Source organism: Corvus cornix, chromosome 10 (genome assembly GCF_000738735.6).
Source record: "Corvus cornix cornix isolate S_Up_H32 chromosome 10, ASM73873v5, whole genome shotgun sequence".
In the NCBI taxonomy this organism is placed as follows: Eukaryota; Metazoa; Chordata; class Aves; order Passeriformes; family Corvidae; genus Corvus; species Corvus cornix.
This window is the reverse complement of record NC_046340.1, coordinates 2183844-2210094: the sequence shown is the minus strand read 5'-3', so window position 1 is coordinate 2210094 and position 26251 is coordinate 2183844. Positions and strand designations below refer to the sequence as shown.

The 26251-nt window shown below is 39.1% G+C and overlaps 1 long non-coding RNA gene across 1 annotated transcript; it reads right to left on the bottom strand.

The window, feature by feature from the left end:
• Window positions 1-4735: 4735 nt before the first annotated feature.
• Window positions 4736-24362, bottom strand: LOC109143436. Its single transcript, XR_002043612.2, has 4 exons — window positions 24235-24362; window positions 16859-16962; window positions 15690-15769; window positions 4736-5702 (listed from the first exon to the last, which is right to left on the bottom strand). It is a non-coding gene; the product is annotated as an uncharacterized LOC109143436 (long non-coding RNA).
• Window positions 24363-26251: the final 1889 nt, after the last annotated feature.

Genomic DNA, 26251 nt, shown 5'->3' with positions numbered 1-26251 from the left:
TTCTTGCAAAATATTTAGACTTCTGATAAAACTACATTTCCCACAGAGAATGTAGTTCTGGCTTACTTCGGCTTTCTAAGATTAGTGCTAGCCAGCAGCAATCCTATTAACTTTGCTTAAGAGCTGGGGTTGAGTTTAAAGCAAAAGCTTCAGTGAGTTTACATGTTTGTGCATTTCTGAGAATGCTATTTTATGTAACTTCAGGGACCTTATCAGCAAGAAAGAGTAGAGAAACTTAAGCAAATTCGGGCTGCTGACTGTAGTGATACATAAAACTGTGACAAGAACAAAATTACACATTGATAGCATTGGCAAGTGGGATTTTTAATTGTTGTAGTAGCCAAAATTCATGGTTTTATGCATCATGATAATTGAAACTGGTTCTTAATTTGGCACTCAGAGTGATAAGGAGAAAGAAAATTGATTTGTAATAGCAAAAAAACGAGTTTTGACTGTCAGCTGGTGGTAGTATTTTTTTTTTTTTTTTTTTTTTTTTTTTTTTTGCTGGTGTAGGTTATGGATGCTGTTCCATTCATTCTGTAAACTTAATTTTTTATTGCTAGCATATTTTTATGCCTTCATTTTCTTTTAATTTGAAGACTTAGAGAAATATTTTACTGTCTATAAATGAGTGTTTCTTTCAAATATACCCTGATGTAAAATGCTGAGAGGGTTAGCTTTGGCTTTTTTCTTTACCTACTGTATACTTTTTCTGACATGTTAGATTAACTTTCAGCCGCAGGCCAATCTGTCAAAGAAACAGGGAATGTCTCCTGCTATGACAGATTTGCCAGAGGCTGAGGTTTGAAACAAGCTGGGTATTGCTTCTTACACAAAAGTAATTTCTCCCTACTGAAGAGAGCTATCACTGAATCAGCTGAACAGAGCCTCTGACTTGCATTACTTGGTTCTGATCAGAAAATCTGCAACAGGCATTTTTTCTAATAAACTTATATGCCACAAAGGAGCTCTGTCAGTATGACTGTGGGAGAACTTTCAGCAATATAAGGTCAAAATAATTTCCTCAAGGATATCAGGAATCCAATATCTATTTTAAGAACTTTCCCTGGTTGACTTCAGTATTGTTATCATGTTGGATGAATATACTGCTGCAGAGATAGACCCATAGGCCAGACTTTAGCGTAGAGACAGGACCCATACTATCATCCTGGCATCTGCTACAAAAATAGCCACCCCACTTCTTAAACCTGACTCAATTTACTGCATGAGCTGAACAAAACTGTGATCTCTGCACCCCACTTGTCCCGCCTTGGCTGTGGCGCTGAGGCACTCGAAGCTGCTGTACACCCTGAATGTCCCCTCACAGCAGAGCTTCTTCCAGGGCCGTATCAAGAGCCAGCTCTCAAAGCAAGTCCAGGTGTGTAGCAAAGCCTGGGATCCCTGCAGAAATGGCTAAACAGGAGTGTCTGTCACAGGTGGCCCCTGAGAAGTGATCTGGGAATGGCAGAGCAGCCTCTGCTGCTGGGCAGCTCACGGGCTGAAAGGAACTCACACTGTGCTGTCAGGCTCCTTTTGGGACAGACTGCTGTCTTCTCTCTTCAGGACTGACTGGCAGAAGGTGTGTGAATAACACAGGGAGTATTATGAGAGAAAAGGGAGGATTAGGCTGGGATTCCTTGCTGCTTCTGTTGCCTTCTGTGATGTGAGTGTTCAACGCTGCGAGCAGTGCACTCTACAAGCTGGGGAAGTGGTATCAGTCTGTTGTTTTACCAGACTTCAGTACCCCTTACATGCAAGTCAGACCCTAGCATAGTATAAGATTGGGGCTTAATGAAGGAATTAATACATACCCTCTTCAGGCAGGTGTCATAAAAAAGAAGGGACTTAACCCATGTAATGGACCCCTTATGGCAGTGGAATAGCTGAAGCTCTCCCTATTTCCATAGACTAATTTAAGTCATTACAGCTGTATTACCTTATGCCAGCCAAGGATCTGACCCAATTAAATTGGAATAACAAACCATGTTAATTTTAAGACTTTCTCCAGGAATGCGTGTCTGCCTTATTACTGGTTACTGATCACAAACTTCATGAGCTGCTGGTTATAATTTAATTCCCCCCTTATGAAGTGGAATCCCTATTTGGAGTTACTTAAATACGTATTTATATATTTTAAAATGTTGTGAACAGTAAATGGATGTGATACCAATTAATATTATCATAGTTCCCAGAGGCTGTAGTTTCCCCTTACAGCTGTGGTGAGGTGGGAAGTCTAGCTCAATACTGTTTCTTTACTGAAGTGCGGGTAGAGTTCTTGGGTGTGTTTTAAGAAGAAAACAGTGTTCATCTGTTGAAATCTTGAGGGCTTCTGAGGAATAATAAAGCCTAGAAGCTTGCAGGTTTAAAAGTTCAAGAAGTGCCAAAAAATAAGAAGTTTTCACATGTACTTGAAGTTGCAGAAAACAAAGTGTCATGTGGGCTGGGGATCTCCTGCTGGATCTGAGGTAGGTACTTTTTGATTTGAGGTAGTATGGCTGTGCCTTAATGCAGCTAAAACTTTAGCCAACTGTGGATATGTATATACGTGCCTGCAGTCAGAGCTGAGCAGTAGAAACCCTTTTGCTGACACGCACATCAGCCTGGAAATTGTACCCTGTGTCAGAGCTTCTTACTATAAAAAAAATCAGCAGAGAGCTGGGAGGAAAAATAAGAAAAAAAATCCCTGAATTAAATGTACAGATTAAATCCTTGATGCGCTATCCATACTGTGAAAATGTCTCCAGCTTTGCTAAACTGTAGACTTGATAGTTGTCACAACCCCCTTGTGGCATTGCCCCATCTCTCTGCAGTTTTAATGACTGCATGCAGAAGAGTGTTCCTGGTCACCTTTATGTTGCCACCAGAACAGGAGAGGTGCAGCTAAACCATTAATACTGTGACTCTACCCTGTCTGTCCTGCTCCAGCCTGTCTGCAATTGGCCTTTTAGTAGTCACCATCAAAATTAAACAAGATATGTTATACTGACATAGTTTAGTCTAAACTCTTTGTGGTTACTTCTGCTTTATAAATAATGAATTGTTTGTGACCAATACTGATTGCTGTTGGTTGAACAGGACACTTGATACCTTCTTGTGGACTGGAAGGCACCTTACTCATCTGCAGGCATTCAGGGTAGCTGCAACACACATGCAGATTACAGCATGCAGTAGTGGTGCCACAGTGCTTTTTGTTCTTCTGAATTGCCTCCAGGACCACAGTCTCAGCTCTTGAAACAGGCTGAGAGGACAGGATTGCAAAACCCAGTAAACAGACATTGATGGTGGGAGCTTTTATGCTTTTTCTGGCCGCTACACTCACTGGTGTGCTGTGGAGTGTTAGGAGACTAAATTGCACTTTGGAAAAACAATGAACAAAGTAAATGACATGCTGTGTTACCCTTGGCTGGGCTTTTTAATAGCGTTTGTTTGCTTACTTGCTAATTTGCAAGGTCTGGTAATTGCAATTGGCCTCCTAGTCCTTAGCACTTAAAATTGGTGCAGTCCTATCGTATCAGAGGGACAAGCAAGTCAAGAAGAGAAGCATTCCATGTTGAGGAATCTACAGGAAAATGGCTTGCATTTCTGGCAATTTCATTTTTGTTTAATTCTTAGTTCATTCCCTTGCATGTAAATAACTGTCTAAAAATGAAAAGTCTCTCCTAGTCTTCAGTGAAGGTGATCTCTTGTTATTGTTACTTAGAATGCCTCCACTGTGGGCCTTCTATTATTTTTATGATGGTGTAAGTAATGTGTCATCTCTGTAGCATCTGCACAAGGTTTGCTGAAAATTAAGCTGGTTTAGAGGATTATATTTCAAGTCTGTCATAGCAACTTCAGTGGTGATGTTCTTTTAAGCAAATTGTTCTGAAGTTCTTATGTGTTCAGTTGGGGGTTTTTTTGAGAGAGAAGAGATGGGGAATACATTCACTTTGAAACTCAATAAAATCATTGTCTTATGAAACCTATCTGGATTTTAAAAAACCACTAGTGGATAACACATCATATGTCCTATCATCAAGCCATTCCTACCTGACACTTTGCATGAAAGGATGATCTTTTGTTATAAACAGTGATAAGAGCTCTCAGAAATTCCTTTTCCAGCGCTTCCTAGTTTTCCATGGACTTTCTGAAAAGGTTGTTATCATAACCTTAAAAGTTATGAAAGTGTTGTTTTAAAGCAAGACATTAAGTAAACATTCTTAATGATATTTTACTGCTTTATAAAATAAAGATCTCCAAAGTTTCAATCCATAGATGCATACTGAATAAACTAGACACACCCATGTACATAAGAAATCAGTCCTCTATTGCTGGAAGTCAAGAGAATAGTTGCTGTTTTTTTCCCTGAAGAACAGGAGTAATTTATGAAGTGATTCTCTGGACTGTGTTTAGTCTCTTTAGGAAAAAGAATAGAATAATGCTTCTGAGAAAGAATATCAGCCAAATCAGATGTCGTCCTTGTATTGAAATTATTGCTACCAGTAATATTCTGTTTCTTAGTGCAGTCATTTTTTGCTGTCCAGAACCCTCTAATTATGGCAGGTTTTTCATCTGAGGCTGGTGACAGACAAGGTTATTCAGTGTTTGGAGCTGACTCCCCTTTCCATCTGTTACATGATCTTCTGTTCCTATAGATGCCAGGTGAATATTTCTTCCTTATTTTCTGGTTTCTTTTATTCTGTAACATGCCACTGCATAGTTTCACATTTAAAATTCCTACTATGATATAAACCAGCTTGAATACAGAAAACATTTTATTCAGGAACACTTTATTTTCTTTTATTGTTCAGCTAAGAAAGAAGAGAGTAAGGTGGATTCCTCCTTCACATATTAAGATTAGCTGAAGAAAGTGACAGATTCTTTCCCTTCTGCTCTAAAGTGGCTCTATGGGCTGGTTTACATAAGTTTTTCTGGCCTGATTCTTGGTTTTATAGTTTAGGATTCCCCTTTATTCATGCTTCACGGACAGAAGTAGAGTAAGTTATACTGATACAGGTCATTTTGTTTGAGTTTAAAACGGTGAACACCTGGGAATGGAAGGGGATGACTTGTATCCTACTGTTAAAATTGTATCACAAAATTGGTTTTAGTGGGAGTTATCTGATATGCTTAACTGAGAGGTTTTTCTGTTTGGGAATGAGGCAGGCAATTTCATTACTGCTGTATGTCTTAGCCTCTTCTTATCTTAGCTTTATTATACAACCCCCATTATCACAGACCCTCAGCAATCCATGCTTACTAATGGACTGCTTTTACCTTTTGTCTGGAAGGCCACTATGAAGATGGAAAACAGGATCACTTGACTGATTAAAGGCCAAGTTTGGACCACCTAATATCTGTGTCTAGTTTACATATACTGAATTTATTACTGAATTTAAATGCAGAAAATCAGTTGGTGATTAAAACTTTGTGCTGAGGTTCTTCTCATGATGCCCCAGAACTGCAGGTTGATCCATTGAGATGACAAAGATTTTTCAATTTTATTAATATATTATAGAAAAAAAATCAGTGTGGGCTATGCTAGTCAGAGGAGATGCTTCACAAGAGCCTGAGATACTCTTTGCATATGCCTTTGGGAAGAAGATGGCTGAAAATTCACCTTAACAAGGGTAGTCTGATGTAGCTCAAGGCATGGGGAATTGCTGGCTTGCTTTTTTGTTTGCAGCATGTCTTTGAGGATTCATCTTCTCATGCACTTCTTCCTGTCAGGAGGGGGGAGGAAGGGATGAGAAGCATTGTCAGATTCAATCAGCCCTTAACCTTACTAAACTGAACAAGTATATATATATGTGTGTGTGTGTGTGTGTATCTGTATATATCAAATGTATGTGTGCATAAAATTATTGTTCCACTCCCATTTGTAGACATTATTGCACTTCCACCACTTCAATATAACTGCTGTGGTGTTTACCCAAGTACATATATTACTGGGTTTATTCTTCTCCTTGTCTGAATTCTCTGTAAACCTTGTTTCCTGCATGTATGTTCCTTTGTTCCACCAGTCTACACCCACCTTCTTTATCTTTTAAAAAAATGTATTGGAAAACATATCATTAAACTGTAATCCTGTCCAGTCTGTAAAGGTTCTCTCTATTCTTCTAATGGCCTGGTATCTCACAGGCTGGTCTGAACAGACTTTGTAGACAGCACATCTGCTGCTGTTCAGAGCACAGTTCTGCTTCGACTGCAGCACAGCCAGGTTTGGAATAATTTTCTCTCTTCAAACCAAATATATTAACATTTGAAATGATATTATGCTGTATGACTCACTTTAAAAGATGAGAGAAAAAACCATAATTGGCTAAATAGTGTGAAACTTGTGTGCAACATCTGTGCCAGCTTTTGGGTCCTTCTTAGTTTAACTGATTTGCCAGCCACTGTAGGTATATTGTTTGGCTAATGCCTGATGTAGAGGTGACTATGGAAATACATGCCTCCCTGCTCTGTGTCTCAAGAGCATTGTCTCTCCTGTAGATTCTTTTTTTTTTTTATTTTTTTTTTATTACTTGGTTGTTAATTTGAAGGTGAACTGCAGTAATGGCCTTGGCAGGGAAATGGTTCCCTTGTTTTTCCAGATATATAGCTATGCCTCTTTTCAAATTCTACATCATCCCAGGTAGTTTTGAGTGATATTTAAACTATTTAAAAGCTAGTTTTAATATTCAAGGATTGTGATACTGACTCATGTGATATTTTATGACAGTTATGTCATCTGTAGTCACTAAATTTAATGCACTTCCCAAAATTGTCTGGTGGTGACCTTGTTCCTGAGGTTGTTGCGAGTTCTAGCTAAAATTTGTAGAGTATTTCCAGATTCTGAATTTCAGGGTGGCAATGAACCATATCAGAGAGATTTGAGAAGACTGTGTTTCTACAGAGCTTGTGAATCCACAAATGTATTAAACAATACAGTCTGACAAAGATGGTGTGAAGGAACTAAACAAAACCTTTGTTCCCCAGCCAAGGACAGTTTAACATTTGTATTAGCATGTTTCAGACAATGGATAGTTTGGTGTCTGAGGTCATGAATTTTTTGAAGTAGCCATACCATGTCACATTTCTCTTTGATCCGCACTTAAATTTTCATATACTTCTATATGTTGCTGGCTGAGGGCCAATAGTTTTCTATCATGAGAAATGGGTGCTGAATTAGATTTGCTTTTTTTACCCAGCTCTGAAAAGATGTGCATTATCAAAGCAGTTGTTTGGGTCAGAATAAGAAAAGATAGTTCTGTAGGGAATACGCCTAGCAAAGCAATGCCATAAATAGGTCTCGTGTCAGTGTTTGCTATAGTGTCTTGATATGTGTCGTCGTGAATTATATATTATTTCAGATTTATCACTTCTTCCACTGATAAGGGACATTGCTTCTTTGAGTGACTTTTCTTCATGACGTAAAAGATTTACTGATACATTGAAATTCCCTGTATTGGAGATTCAGATGAACTTTGGAAACTTGAGATAAGAACTATAAGTCTGCTATAAACTAGGATGCCATTTCTCAAAGTGTGTATTTGACAGAGCTTGCACTAGCTTATTCTTCTGCTTCTCATTTGGGTGCATCAGAAGAGATTTTCTTTTCAACAGTATGAACCAAAAATAAAAAACTAAATGTGGATCATACAGTATATATATATTCTGGGGTAGAGAGCTTAATTTAATTTAAGCTCTTTATGCAGAGTTGTCTTCACTTGAACACATTTGAAGATAAGATTGCTCAGTGGATGGCATAAGGGCAGTGGGCAGGGAAGGCACTACAAAGCTTCCATCAAAAAACCCCAACTCTACTTTTTACGTGGAAGGAGGCCTAGTATATCCTTGATCTAAAAATCCCACCTGCAAGGTTTAGCTTGCATGGGAGAATAAGTGGGACAATATTAGTCCATGGATCCCCAACAGGACTTTCTCCCTAAGGAGATACCCATGTATGGGAGACCCTTGAACAGATTTGTGCAAGGAGATTCTGAAAACTGTGTAAAACTATTTTTCTTTCCCAGCATTAGTAGGGTTGTAAGCAGTGTAAAGATACTGGTAATGATATACCTGGACTTGATTTTTGATATCCTAAACTTATAAAAAAATCTTTATTGAGCTATAGAAAGGAAAGAGTGAAGAGTACCTTATTTCAGTAGCTGTTTTTCTCTGATCCCAATTGAGTTGCATTTTTTTTTGCCTCTTTCTAACTCCTTTTATTTTGTAAAATATTGACACAGAAATTGCTATTGAAATTTTGTAATAGAATTTCATAACAAGCAGCTTAGTTACAGAATCTGTCTTCTGTTCAGGTCTGCTTTCATCCCATTTTATGGTTCAGCTGAGTTAAAGATAAGACTCAGATGATTTCCCCTCGGGACCTATTAGATCCAGCAGGAGATTTCTTGGTATCACTTCCCTGCCTTTTACCCGAGGGCAGATTAGGGGCTGGCTTACCCCATTTTACTGCCATGAAGTGAATAATAGTTCCACTTGCACCACTGCAGAGGTGCTTTCTCTTGCTGTGATTTCATCTGCTCTGTTAGTTCTGACCACTGAGAAATGTGGCAAAATCAGGTTTTTACTTTGTTCATATTGCTAAATATAAGACAATCTAAGCCTCAAGACATGATCCCAGTATTAAAGCAGTAAGTCTCAGTCTTTTTGCTGCTCCCTCTTCCCCAAGCACTGAATCATTTATCAGCTGAAATGGGCATTATGGACAAATCTATTGAAACTTGGAGTCATGTTGCAAAATGCACGTGCAGAGCAGAGAGATTCTCCATTACAATTGTGGGATAATTCAGATAAGTCATCTTTGATCCCATTATACAGTGGGGAGGGATGAGCAGAAATGTGTTGCATGTGAGTGACAAGGAATTCTCAAATTTAGTAGCTGATAGTATGGTATGGAGAAAAAGAATGTAGGAGTACTTCACCCACCCCCAGCTTCATCCAGAGCTTACAATCCTACGTTTTCAGTTTCTGGCTGTTTATCTATGAGACTTATAAGGCCAATCAGTACTGATTAAATATTGAAGCAATCTAAATCAGGATAGCATTCCTGCCTTTGCTTTCTAGTTACTCAAGACCTGACTCTTCAGCAGCAGTAGCAGATCCATTGGCATCTGTGTGAACTGTCCAAAGAAAGCAGCAGTGGCTCTAAGCTGCTGTTGTTTAGCTTGGGTACAGCCTCTCTGAATGCATCCTGATAAATGTCAGAGATGAGCTAACTCCTGCTTGTCCAGTTTGGCACGTGAGCACCTGGGCAGCCCCCCACAGATGAGAGGTTAGTGCTGTGCATTGGTTTGTGTTCTGGGCTCTTGCAGTGCTTGTGAAGTCCAGGGCTGTCTCTTTGTGTAGATCTTCCCCAATTTGAGAGGCCTCTTATGCCATAAAATTTAGTGTCAGATGGGTTCTGCTTCTCAAAATGATTTCGTTATGTGCTGAGACTTCTAACTGCCAAAACTTGGATGGATGGAGGTGTTCTGATCTTCTACTTCAGAAGATGCCAATCTGTAAGGAAGAGACTGAATCTCGGATCAAAGACCCTGTTTGCTGCTTAGTTGGGGATGAGTGGAAAGCTTAGAGTGATGGGACATGATGGGTCATGCTGATGCCATCTTTTAGTACAATAACAGCACTTGGATGGTCTCATGCTATTAAATGGTAATAAGTGATAGAATAAAGAAGTTTTTGATAGTTTAGTGTCTCAGTGATCAAACAAAGAAGGAATGGCTAAGCTTTTGTGAGGTTTAGATCACACACACTGAGTGGCTACTGGATCAAGAGGAATTGATCCCTGCCTACAGTAGGTGCCATAAGAAGCAAAGAAAGATATTTTCTTTCTACAATTAGTCATAAAGGATGAAAGCACTCAGCGATGTACAGCAATTAATTAGGACAGTGATGAACTTCTCTCTGAATATGTGGTGTGTGTTGAAATGAGAGCAAAAGAAAATGTCTTTCTTTTCACTCCCCATTCCCCTTCTTTGAGGGAATGGGGAGGGACTGTGCGTTTTTGTGGAGGGGGTTGTTTAGTTCTGCTGCAGATCTAAACCTAGGTGAATTTACAGGGATGTCTTTTGAGATGGACTTGTCCCAGGCATCCCAGCTCAGACTAAGTCAAAGCTGGTTTTATTCTTTTTGTCAGACTTTTTGACTGTGATTTTTGGCAGGAGACTCATGCAGACACAGCGGTCTGTCTGCATAGAGCTGCAAACAGTATCGGGACCTGTATTTTTTTCATTTTGTCTTCCAATAATTGGAAATAAATCCTTCAGATTGAAAATACAATGTATTGCTTGTTGCATATGAGGGAAAGTCTGACCAATGTAACAGCATTGTATTTTTATATTTGCTGCAATGAATTGATTCATGTTCTTGCATTTCATTTGCAGAGCCGCTTTCCCGCTCTGCTCAGCTGGACAAGATCAAGAGAATGGCATCCAAGTAGGAATTTTCTTCCCCAGATCTGTAAGTTGTTTTCAGTATTCCTGTTATGCAGGCCGCTGTTTTGCTCCAATACAGTATAGGTGAGTTTAAATTAAGAAAGCTATCACTAAATTTTTAAAGGCAGAATTTTTTATCCTAAATTTTAGTGTGCTGCATTTCTATGCATCAAGGCTGATTCTTCTTTGACTTCATGCCAATATAACTGCTGGCTTCACTCAATCCAGGGTTTACCCACCAGTAATTAGTTTGGTGAGAATCAGCAAAGTGTCTGTTTTTCCCCTACTGCAGTGCATATATTCACCTTTCTAATGTACTAAAAGCACTGATGCATTTGTCCAAATCTGGATATATGCAGAGAGATAAAGATGTTGTTTATGAGTATAAAACACCCAGAACTGTTCTAGGCTTAATCTCTTTGCCCAGCAAAGTGTAATTTGCATATGTAGCCCACTGGCATGAGTATGTTTTGGGTAGACTTCTGTGTCTGATACAGGAGGTGTGAATTATTATAGCCACTAGCAACAAGCATTAGTGCATTATTCAAGTTGGTGCATGACATACTTTTAGCTATGGAGATCCCTAGTGTGCTGCATGTGGGCGGCAGTTGTCTATTAGTGTCAGATATTTTCATAAGCAGAGTACAAAAAATGTATTTTATTGAATGTTACTTCAGCTTTTGCAGTTGTGAACTGAAACCTGTGAACACAAAGGGAGCATGTTGCAATCTGATACACAGCTGATGTCCTGGCATTTGTGCAGACTGTCCGGGGAATGCATCTGAAGGATGCTGGAAGAGTCTGCAGGATCTGAGGCAGAGTTGGCTGCTGCTTGCCCAGCTCAGCATGCAGGCAAACAAGCTGCTCCACATGTCCATCTCTCTGCAGGAGTGCGTTAACGCTGTTAGTTTCTGGAGTGCTTGCAAAGTTCAGGGTGCCTTTGCAGGTAGGTCTCATTCAACTTTAGGAGTCTCTATGTCTCTAAAATTTAGGACTAGGGCTAAGTTTGTTGCCTTCTTAAAATGAAGACTTGGATCACCAGATTTGGCTGTTGAAGCAGACTGGGTTCCAGTGGCTGTCCTAGCTGCATTGCTATTTACACAGAATGGAATAATCTGCTGTGTGTTAGTTTGCAACAGGCAATGTGGGAAGGTGCCTGCTGCATTTGTAGATTACTTGTTTTATTTTTTTTTTGCTGTGGTGATGGTTGCTAGTGTTATGTAAAATATCAGTTAATCAGACACAACCCACAGGAGCCAGGGCAGTTCAAAGCACAGCTACTTTCAAGAGACTCCCTAATGCCTTAAGGGAGTAAATTTTGGCAGACATTGTAGGTTTACTGTGTCCCTAGTCAAAAAAGTTGTGCTGTTTGGCATGCTGATGGGAGTATTATTGAATAAACATAATACAATATTTACACTCTGATTAAAAAAAAAAGTAAAATACACTGTTCAGAGAAAAAGGCTCTGATAAAAGGAACTGGTTTTGTTTTTTTTCCTAAGACTTCTTGTTGTTTGTTTTTTTAGATGTTTTTATTTATTTATTTTTTAACTATTAATATTTGCATGGTAATAGGACTATAAACTTGTAAACTATCTGGACTCAAAAGGTGAGACTTTCCATATTTCACTGAGAGCATGGAGTCCTTCCAAGTATGTTCCTGAATATGGAAGTTATATGCCAAACCCCTAATTTGGAGTGAACCATAGTTACAGACTTTCTTCCTCTATAGTGCCAATTTCTTTGTATTGTTTTAAGCCTCTTCTTAAATAATTTCTCAGTTTACTCTTTCTTGAGCTCTTGTTATAAAGAACTATGCTTTGAAACCCACCTTAGAACTAAGAATAAGCATCATAAAGCTAAAAACGCAAATTTACATAACTTGCAAGCTACAAGTACAGCCATGAGAGGTATTTGGGCCTCTATGGATGTTGATACGATCTTAGATGAGGATTCATGGACTTATTTACAAGAATAACTTGCTTTAATCTTTGCATCATGGGGGTGGAAGTGTCATGTGGTGAGGATTTGAAGAGGTCTTGTATTTCCTGCAGTGGATCTTTGCACTCTAAAGACTACAAAGCAAAAGCTCCTATTTTGTGCAGAAGATGCTGATTTATGTGCCTGTCTTGCTCTCTGAACACTAGACTAAGAAACAGGATGCAGCATCTCTCTGGCAGATAGCGCGGGGTTCGTGCCCGTGGTGTGGGGACCCAGGGCTGTGATTTGGGGCCTTCCTGGCACTCCCACCTGCAGGTGGCAGCATCTTCCTGTTTTATGGGATGTGGTGCCAGTGCCCGGCATCCCAGTGTCTTTGGGAAACTGAAAATTAAAACCAAGAGCTTCCCACCCCTGTTTTAAGGTCAACGTTCTGCCTTTCTACGAGTAAATGTGAGGCAGCACTTGTTTGACATCTCTGTCAGACTCGCTTGTTCTTTGTCCGTTCGCTTTAAACATGGCTTTTTCCTTTGGTTTTGGGTCAGTTTTTCTCCATGTGTTTTAATCCACTCTTTTGTCAGACTTCCAAAGTCTAAGGTCTGAAGGTAGAAGCAGGGCGTTGGAGAAGGGCTCACTGAAATGTCGTACTGGCAACTTGGCAAGAAACAGCAATTAGTGGGTATTGAGAAAACTGTGCATCATTTCTACTCCTGCTCAAATACATGTAATGTTGTTGGACCCGAAAAAGCTCCAGTATAGCTGGAAACAAAACAAGTAATGTTTTGACTTTTAACAATGTCATTCTGATTTCCTTAGGATCTTCATTCTCTGAATTAAGGCTGTTAGAAGACAGACACTGTTATCAACTTGAATAATAAATGTGTTGCATTAATATATGAATATTAATAAGAGCAATTAAATAAAAAGTCTTAAATTTGTTCCAGAAAGATAAAAAAGCCAGCAGAGCAATAGTAAAACAGTTGGATAAATCAGGATAGTGAGAGAATTAGTTCTAGAAAATACTGAGAGAGGACTGAGGTTTTTTTTTTTAATCTAACTACATTAACTACTATTAAAATCAGTTTTTCACTAAATTATCAAACATGTAGCTTGTCTCGAGGGAGAGTATCTAACTCTTGTGCCATTGGGACACACTCTCATACGGATCATCCTCTAGTAAAGACATAGGGCAACGGCTGCTGCACCCGATTGCTTGGTGTTTAAATCGAAGTCTGGAAGAGGACGGAGTGTAGGCAGTGGCCAGACACAGAGGGGGTGGAAAGATGCTCACATGACTACTCACAATAAGCTAAATCAACCAAGACAGAGATGGAAGCAGGTGTCCAATGTCTCTTGTATTGGCTTTCTGTGTCCAGGGTTTCCCTTTCATGGAGGATTTACAGCTACACAATTAGAGCAGCCTTGCAGTGCATGAAGCAGCTAGAGAGGTATTCAATCTACTGTGTTTCTCTGCTGGTGGTAGGTAAAGTTACTGTTCCAGAATGACACTGGCAATATTGCCTTGGATAATACTGTGGCTTTATCTGCCTGGCTGCTGCCCAGTAACTGCTGCTTATCTCGGCAGCAATATCAGACTGCTTCTTTAGGTTTGTCCATTGCATTGGAAAATGAGGCCCATGTGTGTTCTCTGTACCTGTATCAGGGATTGTATCCTACACACTAAATCTTTTCTCTAAAGGAATGTGAATAAGGATCCATAATACTCTACAGTTTTTCTTCTGTTAGGTGAAACTAAGAAATGCCACAGTTTTGAATGCTGATTCATCTTCCTTCATAGTAACATGGGAGATCTAAATACATTATTCATGCTATGAGGAAGCAGCAGTACATTTGTGACAATTACAGGTTCAACCAGCAAAATTTAAGTGCCATGCCTTCTAGGAAGCTGAGTGGTGTGCGACAAAATACTGGTTGTGCATAGAAGGTTTTTTTGTCTAATGCAACTCAGTCTAGGCTGCAACAGATTTGGAATTTGGCTTCAGACATGGACTGTAGAATCCTTGGGAGGGTGATTAAAATAGGAGCTCACTCATCATCCATTTTTAAAGACTCTTATTTTAGTCTTCAAACACACTACAAAATTGTTTTGCTGTAGTCTTCATGTTCAATTACCATCATCTGCCCTGATCCACACCTCTTGTGCCTGTAACTTTGATGTGAATTACTGGAATTATCCTGCATGTGCATGCATCCTTGTTAAAATATGTGGGTCAGTGCTGCTGTCTCCTCTGCTAAACAGCACCGATTCTCATCTATATCAACTGCCCTTTTTAGAAATTGGAATAATACCCCTGGCCAGTTTCAGTGTTATGCCTAGAAAGTACATGAGGATGTGTCCTGCCACAAAGAATTGTCATGGAAGTTAACACAATACCATATGCAGTTTTTGAGGGTTTATTTAACTCTGTGTTTGCAAGGAGTTTTTCTTTTTCTACATTTAGGTATCTAACATGACACTGATTTCTCTATCTGGCTACAGAACTGGAATAATGAAAGTCCCTTTTGGTTGCTCTCCAGTTTGCTGCAGAGGGCAGAATTTGGATGTGGTGACCCATTTCTTGTGAATTGTTTTCTTCCAGAAGGTCACATCTCAAAATGGTCTGGACTGAAGGGCCTTTCACCAGAAAATTCCAACTCAACAATGATAGCCGTGGACCCATGATGGTTCCATCAGTGTTTGACAGGAAGCCATGTGTTGTTAATATGGAAAGATTTATGTCTTGTGCAATTTGGAGTATAGTCACCATGAAACCCATATTGCAGTATTTTGGGATAACTCCCAGGTTGTGACCCCTGGGAGTCAGCAGTGGAATTGTGTTGGATTTTTTTGTCAATGATTTTTTCTTAGACGACTCTGCTTAATGTGAAGCAGAGTCAAGCTGGTACTTAATTCTGCAGAGCCTATTTTATGGTAGAGGTTTTTTTCCCAGGTTGTGTACTGTTAGGTTTATATGCCACATAAATGTTCATTTGGAAGTGAGTCCAGAATGATGCTGAACTTTTTGTTTGTTTGTTGTGGCTTCTGTGATTAGTGAAGTTGGCACAGCATCTTTTGGACTTAGGTCCTTCAGATTTCTGATAGAGATACAAAAATGTTTTTCAAGGTTCTCTAGTACATGTGATGTTAGTCGTGAAGGCTGAGGTTTTTCAAAGAACACAAAACTCCCCAAAACAACGGACCAAAATAAAAACAACTTCCAGATTTTTCAATCCCACTGGCCTTTCATGGAAAGCAGGAACTAGGAGGTGTTTCAATAGATAATGGACTATATTGCAGCCTGTGATATGTACACAGTGAATACATACCTTGTTATTTTCCTATGGAGAGCTGTTGTGATTTCAAGAAGTTGATGCTTTATCTAAATGATAGGATCGCACATTCAAGGCTGCATGAGAAAATAGTGAGCAGTGACAGGTGTCTTTATTTTTTCATTCAGCTGACTTTTCTACCATGATCAAAATTGCAATAAATTGAAATATTGCTGTTAAGTCAGAGCAGAGTCAAAAGAGAGTGTCACTTTGATTATTCAGAGGCCTGCTTTTTTAACTACATTCTATTATGGTACAAGAATTTGCAGGATCTAAATATTTAAACAGCATTTCACCAAACAAGAGCTGGGGAAGTTAGAGTAGTAGTTTCTGCATCTTTCATTGCTGTTTTTTTAGATTGAAAGAGCAGGTCATTTTATGGTATAATGTAAAAGCAGACACTCTCTTTCCTCAATAATAAAATGGGGATAATACTGCAAAGGACTGTTGTGGTGATTCATCTTTATAAAGTCCTACAGAAATGCTAGATGTTATTAGTACCCCATGTGATTACAGTGACAGGATATGGTAGTTTGTCTGAATTGGTATTAAGTGGTACTGAAAGTCTCTCAAAAAACCCGTTCCTTCTGGTTTTCCAGACATTAGAGATTTAGAACAGTTTTGATAAACATCTGGACTGAACTGAGCTCCGTCTTTTTTAAAGGTTAGCTTAAATGACAGATGAAGAAACCTTATATTGTGATAACCTTCTGCCTGAAGGGTCTCAAAGTACTACAGAAATCAATATGCAAACCGTATATAAATTACAGCAGCTCTGTCAAGGTAGAGCACTGTTTGGCAAAACACAGGGAAACAAAACAAAACGTTATAGAAATCTAAATGGGAAAGCACAATGTTAAACTCAAAATACTGGAAGAATGTAGTCAGAGAGAAAGTCATCGTCAGCTGGGACCTGGCAGGAAATTGGGAGGTGTACCTTCTTTTCCCACACAATGTACCGTGAGAATTGGGGTCTGAACTCAAAGGCTCAGAAATGCCTTTATGGCTCATGTGAAAAATTGCAGCTCCAGGGACAGGCAATTTGCTGGCATGCAGGTTAAATAATGTTTCATATAGAAGAATTGCAACTGCCTGTTTGTCAGCATAACATCACAAAACCCATGCATTTTAAGCTTTCACATTGTTGACAAAAAAGTGCTGCTTACCAGACTGTGTGGAGCTCTTAGAGCAGCAATGTCTTTGGAAGAGGCTCCCTTCTTTAACCTTACTCAGCTTGGCTGGCTGAGATTGCAGTACCTGCCTGGTATCACTTAGATGTAAAGAAACAAAAATAGATGTTTTACAAATACACTTCATTTAAAAAAAAAAAAAAAAAAAAACAAAAAAACCACAAAACAACCAAAAACAACGAAACAAAACCAACCCAAAAAACCCAAACGAAACCAAAACCCAAACAAAACCAAAAACCACAAGCATAGAGAAATGTTGACTAGCTTTTACGAACCTGCTTTTATTACTTTTGACCTTGTGCATTTGCCTGCTTTTGGCTCTTTATGCTCTATGCATCAGGGAATTGGTGCAGCTCATCTGAACCAGCAAAAACGACTTCTCATCCTGCCTTCCTGCTCTGATAAAGACACTGGTAGGAGCAGTCTTAACTAGACTATTTTCTCATCTTGTAGCAAGCAATGAAGCTTGAGAAATTATGCTTTCTCCTTTTCAACCATAGAAACCTGTAAGTGCTCAACAATATGGCAGATGACTTACTGTAAATCCTAACTAAAATAAATGTCCAGGGTTTAGTATTTTATAAACAGGGGAGCTGCTCAGAGAGATGGACATGGTAGAAGTTCTATGTCTGTTTGTGTGATTTCTATCGAGTTGTCGTAGCCAGGCTGTCACCAGGCTGTTTGTATCTTAGTTCTGTCTGTGCACAGGGCACGTGGCTGACTAGTGAGTTACACTGTGCTGTGCTGAAATTCCTGCAAATGGCAATTTAGCAATAGCAATTTGGAAGTAGCGAAAGCTGATTGTGCAGAGTCAGTCAAAATGTTACACTGTTTAGCATTTAATGTATTTGCTGAAATTAATTATTTAAATGTTCAATGATTCTCTTTCCATCTTCAGAATAATCTGTTTTCAAGTGGTCCTAAATGAGCGTAACACGTGTTTTCCTCCCTCCACCTTTTAAATATTTCACCAAGTTTTCTTGCCACTGTGATAATTAAAGAAATTGATAATATGTCTTTAGAAGAAGGCCAAAAGGCCCTAAAGGGTAGTTTCTTTTCTTTTAAATCATTGCTTAACGTTTGCCAATAAATAAAGAACTGCTTCTTAGAGTGAGGAAAAGGTTTAATCTAAATATGCCAGTCATTGTGTAAGTGCCTATCATCTGGCACAGGATCCTGTGCTTAGCCCTTCTGAAGGCCACAGCCCACTCCCAAAAGTTTGAAGTTGTTAGTGGTTCCTAAAACCTTTATGAATCTAAGATGTTGTTAGTGAGTAGAAAGGCGTAATCAGAGAAGTGGTTAATGAAATTAGGTGGTGAAAGAATGCTCAATAGTCCAAGTAAGTAGATGAATGAATTCAAATACAGTAGCTCTAGAACTCCAAAGGCAATTCTTAAACCTGCAGTTCTCAGTGGAGTAAACCTGGGATGATATTCCTCTAGGCAGTAACCTGAATCTGCATGCCTGACCCACATTTCTATGTGTGCTTCCTCCAGAGCAGAGATCAGGGGTGTTGTGTACGACTTGTCTGAGAGTTTGAGAAGAGACTTCCGGTGTAACGGAACCATTCTTGTTTCACTGGTGTCAGGGTCAAGCATGAGCCTCAAAGGAGACTGAACAGTGCTTTTTCAGGAGATAACAAATAGAGACAGGTTGATTTCATACAACTTAAAAAGAACAACTCTAAGCATGCCTGATGGTGATGGCTCTGGATCTGATGGTTTGAAGACAACTGGGAGCCTTTGACATGAGAACCGTAATTGATTATGAATCATCTTACATTAGATGAACAAAAACCAAATTGCAGGCTCACAAGTTAGTGTGCTCTAACATAACCTCAAAACAATATTCTGTACGTTAGTTTTCTCTAGGGGTATTACAAAAAGGATAAGCTTCACAGAGCTCGGTGCTCTGATCTAAAGAAGTATTTGTATTCAGCCAATCCAAAAAGAAGGTAAGCATAGCCTCCTAATCCTGTTTGCATAAAGGTAGTGCAAACAAATACATTGCTAAAAATACCCAATAGTGTATTTTTTTGGCAAAAATTCCTTTACAGTAATATTTCTTACTGTAGGCTGTAGTCATTGTGTCCCCTTCTTTCACTCCCATATATTGCTTTAACCCAAAGCATGCAGTACTATGTCTTCTTCCAAAGAATCAGGGTTGTGGGGTGTTTTTTTCCCCTTCCACACTTGTAGGAAACAAAACTTGAAGAGGCAGAGACTACTTGACTAATTTGTTATGCCTTTTTGTAAAGGTTTGAAACTCAGATAAATGTTTGCTGCACCACTGTGTTACATCCCTGTTCATTGCGTTCAGGTGCATCATCCCCATGTGCCCAGTCTAATTTCATATACATGTGGACAGGACTCTCCCAATTATCTGTTTGCATCTGCATGTCTTGAAATTTGGGTAAATAAACTTAAAGTCAGCTGAGGCGAGGTGTAAATCTGAATTTATGTGGAACTCTGCACATATGAAAAATTCCACTTGAAAAATTCCTCACAACAACTAAAACTGTTGGTATATTTAGTAAATATTAAGAATTACATACTAAACAGAATTTTGAAGGAATACGGGTAAAATTGGTTTTTTGTGAATTCAAGTATTTGTCTCAATCAAGTAAGCCTGACTTCCTTTCAGCAACACCATTCTTAGCTTTAAAGACTTTCCTAAGAACTGGAGGGCCACTCCTGAGCTGGATCATGCCAGGTTGTCACTTGAGTGCTCAATTTCCAGGATTCAGATGATGGCAAGCTGCAAATGGATATTCTGCAGCTGAAACATCTCTCCCCTTGGCAGACTCGAGAGACACTGGTTCTGGCAGATTTAGACTTGTCTCTGGCTATTTAGCACAGTTGTACAGTTAATGGGCTGTTGGACAATTTTGTCAAACTTGCTATTTTCTGGTGACTTGTTTATAATTCTGGGAAAGGAGTGCACGGTTAGTCATTTGTGAATAATTGGAAATCCTCTTGAGATCTCAAGAAAAACACTTTCATTGTTAAATAGGGTTGATTCGCCTGTTTATTTAGGTAGCTGAGACAGAATCTCCATATCGACCCTTGAATGCTCCATATATTTCTCCAAATTGGATTTTGCCCTTGTGTGTGTGTCTGATGTGTTTTAAGAAGCCAAGGTCTTAATTACTGTTATTATGCCTAGTTTCCCATATGATTACAGTTGATATTAATTAAAATGGAGACTTTGCAAAAGCAAGAGGCAGATCTGTAGGTTCTAGGGCTTGAAGGTACATTTTCGTGTGCATCTACAGGTATAAAGATATGAAATCTTTGTCGTTAGCTGCTTTTACGTTTTACTTCTTACCAGCTTACTGATCTGCTAATGGATTTCCTGGACATCAAAGTTCTTGACCGGCCTCAAACCAAAGTCAAACCTAACTTATCCTCCAATTACTACCCTAACTAAAAATCCTTCATGAGAAAATTATTTCCCGTAACTATCAGGCTTCTAGATGGGAGCAGTGTCAATGTAAAAAGATCTGCTCTATCTTTTCAGTGAGACAGACCTCACATTTTTTTTCACACTGCAATACCCTGATACAGTCAGAGTAATTTTGTATGGACTCTTTGAAGTTGTTTTGGACAGTTCTGCCATGAATCATAAAGTCAAAACCTTCAACTTCCTCCAATACTTGCATTATGAATGCCCAGCTTAACAAAGAGAAATGTGTACAAATAGCATTGATAACATTTTCAAGGCACATGGCCAATGCTCAATGCACCAGGATATAACATTAAGGATATGTGCCGTCTCTGGATGAAGATGATATGAATGACTTGCTTCTTTTCCTAAGCCTGTATCATGGGGGTCTGACACAGAGATAACCTCATGCAAAGAGATACATGTAATGCATCCACATAGAAAAACATGTGCTTGAGAGACATTGTTCAATGGTTGGGAAAAGGCAATTTGTATTTTCCAACTGAATTGTTTTAAAGTTCTAGATGAACCTGGGATTGGTATTCTGTGCAGCATGCTGGCATTTTGCTGTATTTTTCTCTCTCAATATAGTTTAATCTGTATTAAAGCACTGTTCTATCACAACTTTCATAAATTATTACATAGCAAGCCAATAGAAATTACATAAATACTGCAAATATAATCGTCTGTTCTTAGCACAGTGTCTTAAAGGACTTTTAAACTAGTTACAACAGCAAGTGGTAATCCTTCTATTAAAACTTTCTTACTATGTTATAAGTTTGCTGTTATGCAACATTTTTCACTTTGTCAGCTGAAAACTGTTTTTCTGAAAGTAATCTAGACCTTGCTTTGCTGAGATGGAAATAAAGGGAAGTTTGTCTTGACTAAGTGCTCTGTTTTCCTATGACTCTGAGCAAGTAGTAGTTAGAATGAAACATTGGAAACAACAGTAATTTACTAATCAGGAGAAAAATGGCTGTTATTGAAACAAACCCCATGTTTACCGCAAAATTGATTTAAAGCACATTTTAAAATAACAGCTCAAGAAAAACAGGCTCACAGTGGGCTCCAAATTCTAAATGCAACATTTGCATGTATATGATTAAGTGCTGCAGAATGGACTTTGCTCATTGAGGTCTCTTAAGGGCAGAGAAGATAGGAAGGAATGTGTTGCTGAATTAAACTGCTTTTGGAAGTCTGAGGAGCACTGAGCTTCTGATCAGGCTTTTCATTGCCCTTGTGGAAAGCACTGAAGCAAAGAAGCAGGGAATAAACCTAAATTCTATGATACCTTCACCCAAGCCCTAGACTGCTTTTATTGGAGTTTTAATGACCACAGTGCTAAAATGTAATTAGCTTAAATTACCCCTGTACCCCGCAAAATAAAGATGACAAGGGGAGAATTATCCAGTGCTAGTGCTTTCCTTGCATCAGAATGGATTAAACTTGGCTGTTAATCAGAAGTAAACTGGGGAACACAGTCCACTATCGAGGAGGATGAATACCTGAAGAAATGAGATCAAACTAAAAACTAAGAAAAGAGGAATAGTTCAGTATACACTCCTCTGCAAAGCTGGTGAGGAAGGGAGCCAGGGCCAGCTTTAAACAATGTTGGTGGAGTGGAGCCTAAAGCAGTGTGCCATGCTGGGGCCTTGGGGGGAGACAAGGACAGAGCCTGATGAATTCTTAACGTGCATTATCCACCCCGAGATGAGCAATTGTTGGCAAAAATTGAGCATGAGAGTAACAGAAAGAGGAGACAAGATTGAGTTAAATGTGTCAGCTGGGAAATAAGTTATTTAGACAGGGGTGAGCTTCACCTTGGTAGACCTGGTGGTAGAGAAAAAAGAACTGAAAGTTGTTACCAGCAGCCAGTTTTCAAAGAAAATTAATTTCAAACACTTGTGTGGCAAACAGCAAAATTTATCATGAGTAGTCTTCTCCCTTTTGCATTTGTGTACACACAGCTTTTATATCTCTATGTACTTCATGTGGTAATAAATATTCAAAGATTGCGTTACAGTGGTTGCAGCCAAGTTGATGCTGGTTATTCCAGATGGAAAGATCATTGCTTCTCAAGGTACTGTAACAAAAGACTTGGCAGTTCATAAGTAGTGTTCCTGCTGGGAGCAGGTGTCTTCAGTTTGACAAGATTGCACTTATTCCATGAGTACTTGAAATGTACTATAGCTGGTAGCAGGTCAAACAGGTCTGAATTTTTAAAGAGAGTGTTGTAAGACTTCAGTAATGAGCTTGAGGTGGTGAACAATGACATCCAAAGCTAATTACCTGTTTACTAACGTCACAATAATTCAGCCATTTGTCTTGACTGGAGCCATGCTGAGCCTCAGCTCGTCCTGCCAAGCCCACTTTCCAGCCATTGAGTGATTGTATGTGAACTGTTTTGCTAGAAAGTGCCAAAAAAGAAGAAGAAAAAGAAAAAGAGAGGAAAAAGGAATTCATTTAACTGCTACAAACCTAGATTTTAATTTACTGACCACATAAGAGATTTAGGGATTAGATTTGCTTGTATGCAAGGGATATCTCTGTGGGAGCAGTGTTTTCAGTGAAGAGCATAAACCGGACACCCGGCAGAAGAGTTAATTATCTGAGTGCTAATGTTCTCAGACAAATACGTAATGCATCATAAGTACTAGCAATGAAGTGCTGGCTGGCAGCGTAAAATCAAATTACCCCTACAAGTTTTATTGTGGAAATATGGTTGCTACACTGCAAGGATGCAAGTTACAGACACCCAAGAGCAGGGGTCCTCTGAAGCTGTGCTGAATTGCACACAAACAGCTTTCAGTTGCAGAAATGCTCTTTGTGGCTGGGGGCTGCAGTACTTGGGGTTAAATCGGCGACTTCGTTTGGTTCTCTGATCTGCTGAACTCAATAGTTACCTCACTATAAATGAACAAAAAGTCATTTTGAAAAAGTTAAAAGAGAATGTAAAAAGGTGGCGCTTTTGTCTTCAATCAGGAAACTCTTTGTCCACATTAGTTTATAGCTCATAAATCAGAACGTGGGATTTTGTTGATCTGGATATGCTGCCTTTCTTTGGTTGTGTCAACGATTTAACCTTCTATAATTCAGTATAAATTAACCCCTGAAGTAAACTATATGCATTTCAAGCTGCTAGGATTTAGTCAACAAATAGCTGCACACCCCTTTGCTCTCTGCTTGTTTCCCCACCCACTGAAATGGGAGGATCTCTTTCTTGTGTGTTCAGTGGACATTAGGTCAGATGTTAATTTTACTGTGAGTGGGAATGCTCTGTTACAACTGCTGAAAGTAAAACTATGGATTATACTTATGGCTAGCAACTGGGCAAAAATTTTCAACTAAAGGCAAGGAAAATGGTTCATAGATGGGAAAATGTGCATTTGTTTGCCTAATGGTGTATTATGTGTGTGTGTGTGTGTGTCCGAGGGATGTATTCTGAAAGATTAGCACCTGTCTCAGCAATGAAAATCCTTGAATAGTAATAAGTAAAAGCAGTTGAGGCTCAACAGCAGAACTAAGGGACTCTGAAGTGTTTTCCAAGAATTCTATTTCCAGCCTTTTGTAAAGCCTTCATCTTCTACAAATCAATCCCTGAATTATTTAGTATCTATTGTATGCAAATAGCTTAAGAATACTGAACAAGGAAGCATTTCTCATAACTTACCCAAATGAGGCAGATAAGGGATGCAATTTGGAACTAGACTTCATGACACATGACAGTGCCTAAAATTGGATTTAAATTTAAAAAAAAAAAAAATCTGATCTAGCTAGTTACTACCTGGTCCTAGAGTTGCTTCAGTTTCATGAATATTTTTTTAGTAATGACATTCCTGAGCTGCTTAAAATGCACTGTAAACACCTAGAAAGCTCCAAATCAGAGCAGTCAGTTGCCCAGGACTTACCCAAACATGATCAGAAGCAGACGGTGGAATTCCTTCATCTGTCTCCCCTGAGAAGCCTACTTTGGCTGGTGTTTGTAGCCTGTGCAGTGGGAATGTTGGGCTCTCTGCTGTCTGTGCACTAGGGAAGACAACAGAGTTCCTCATCAGGGTAGGAGAGCTGGCTGTGTGAATATTTTCTAATTAGTCTCAAGCATCACCTGCACAGTAAGCTGCACCAAAGTGGTGATAGTGAGGAGGGAAGTAACCTCTCCTAGGAGGCAGCTAGATCCAGAAAAAAAATGTCTGTGTGTGGTCTAATTGGTTAGGCAAAATAAGAGTATGAGGGGATGGATAGTATGTTGGTATTAGGATTAGGGAAACTTGGATTGTGGTTACTTCTTGGGGGTTTTATGCACTGGTCCATTTCAATGGTGGTGGTGTTTATTATTTTTTTCCTTTCAGGTAGGTTTTGTTGAGATGGAAGATGACATTCTGATGTTGTAAGAGCATTCTAAGCTGTGGATCATAATCAGAGAGAGATATTTGGTTTCAGTCCTGAGGAAATGTTTCCTGGATTTCAGCTGCCTTCCTGTCATCTTCCTTTCTCTTTTCACTAGTACTGCAGAGTTTCTCAATGAGTATGCTGAAGTGCTCCCTCTTTAGTGTGGTGGTTCTTCTGAGACCCTTGTTTGTCCCCATACACATTGTCAGGAGATTTGCTTTCCTCCTGGAACAGCAGCTAATTAGGTTAATGATGTTGTTAAAGAAATGTTTGTGGAATCACAGACTTGGACCCAAGTAGAACAGCCAGTTTCTGTTATACCCACAAACACCTGGGTTTTGAACCCAAGAAAATAAGAGAAAGAGAAACAGTACAGGTTTTTCATCCTCTAATGTTCTTTAAATTCCAAGCAAGCTATCTGCAGCCCTCTGTAAAACTTAAATTCAATATTTTAGATTAAGTTTTGATTAGGACTGTGCTACTCAGTCTGGAAATGATGTTTCTGCATCCAAGTGGGGTCTGAGAAATGAGACTTTTAAGAGCAGCTTTCAGGAATTGATCACTGTTGCTGTTAGAGATATCACAGGTATTGTGTCCCCAGTTTGGGGAAATTTACTTGTATGTCTTGAGTCTGAAGAATTTTCCTGGAAATGAACCAACAACAGAATTTCTCGTGAGATTTCTCTTCTATCCTGGCAAGCTTCTTTCCTGGAGTGTGTTTACAGGCCCCACAGGAAGAAGCAGCAGGAAAATCTCAGGGAAAATAGACATGTAAACTCTGAGATGAATTCTGGGGAAGACGTGGGTTGAGGGCAGTTTTTTTAACCCAATTCAGTCATTTACAGACTTCTAGCTTTATATAGAAAAGGGCCAAATAGGACTTGGTTATCTGAAGCTGCAGAGGGTATTCTGTGTGGGTTCAATGGACTTTAGATCTGTTTTAGTCTACAGAATCACAGCTTAGCTGATAAGCTTTTTGCAAATTCTAAATGGTTTGCCTGTACCAGCTGTACTCCTCATCTTGGGCTTTGCAAAGACATTTGAAATTTTCCATGTGCTGAAAATCTGGTAAAAAATAGTTTCTAATGTTTCTGATTTGAGTGGGAGACAGGAACTGAATGATACTCTAAAACACAATACATAATTTTCATCAGTGAAAAGTAGTGAGTCGTTCAGTTCTAGTGGATAGTTAATAAGAGACTTAAGGAGGTAAGGTGTATGGATTGCTAGAATGGATGACTAAATAAATATTCCTAGCAGTATAATGTGAAACACATGTGTGATTCTGTGCCTACAGACATGCAAACACAAATTTCCTTTTGTTCTGAATCAAAGTGTTTCAAAGGAAACAAAACTATAGGAAGTGAGCTATAACATTTAGGAAAGACAGGACAGGCAGGGAATGAGCTGCAGAAAGGTGGTCTTAAAGTAAGCTGAGTAGCTATTTGAAAAAAATAGTTGGGGAGTAGTCAGCAAAAAATGAAACATTAATTATGCTACTTTTGCTTTAGTTCCTGTGGTAGATACCCCAAGCAC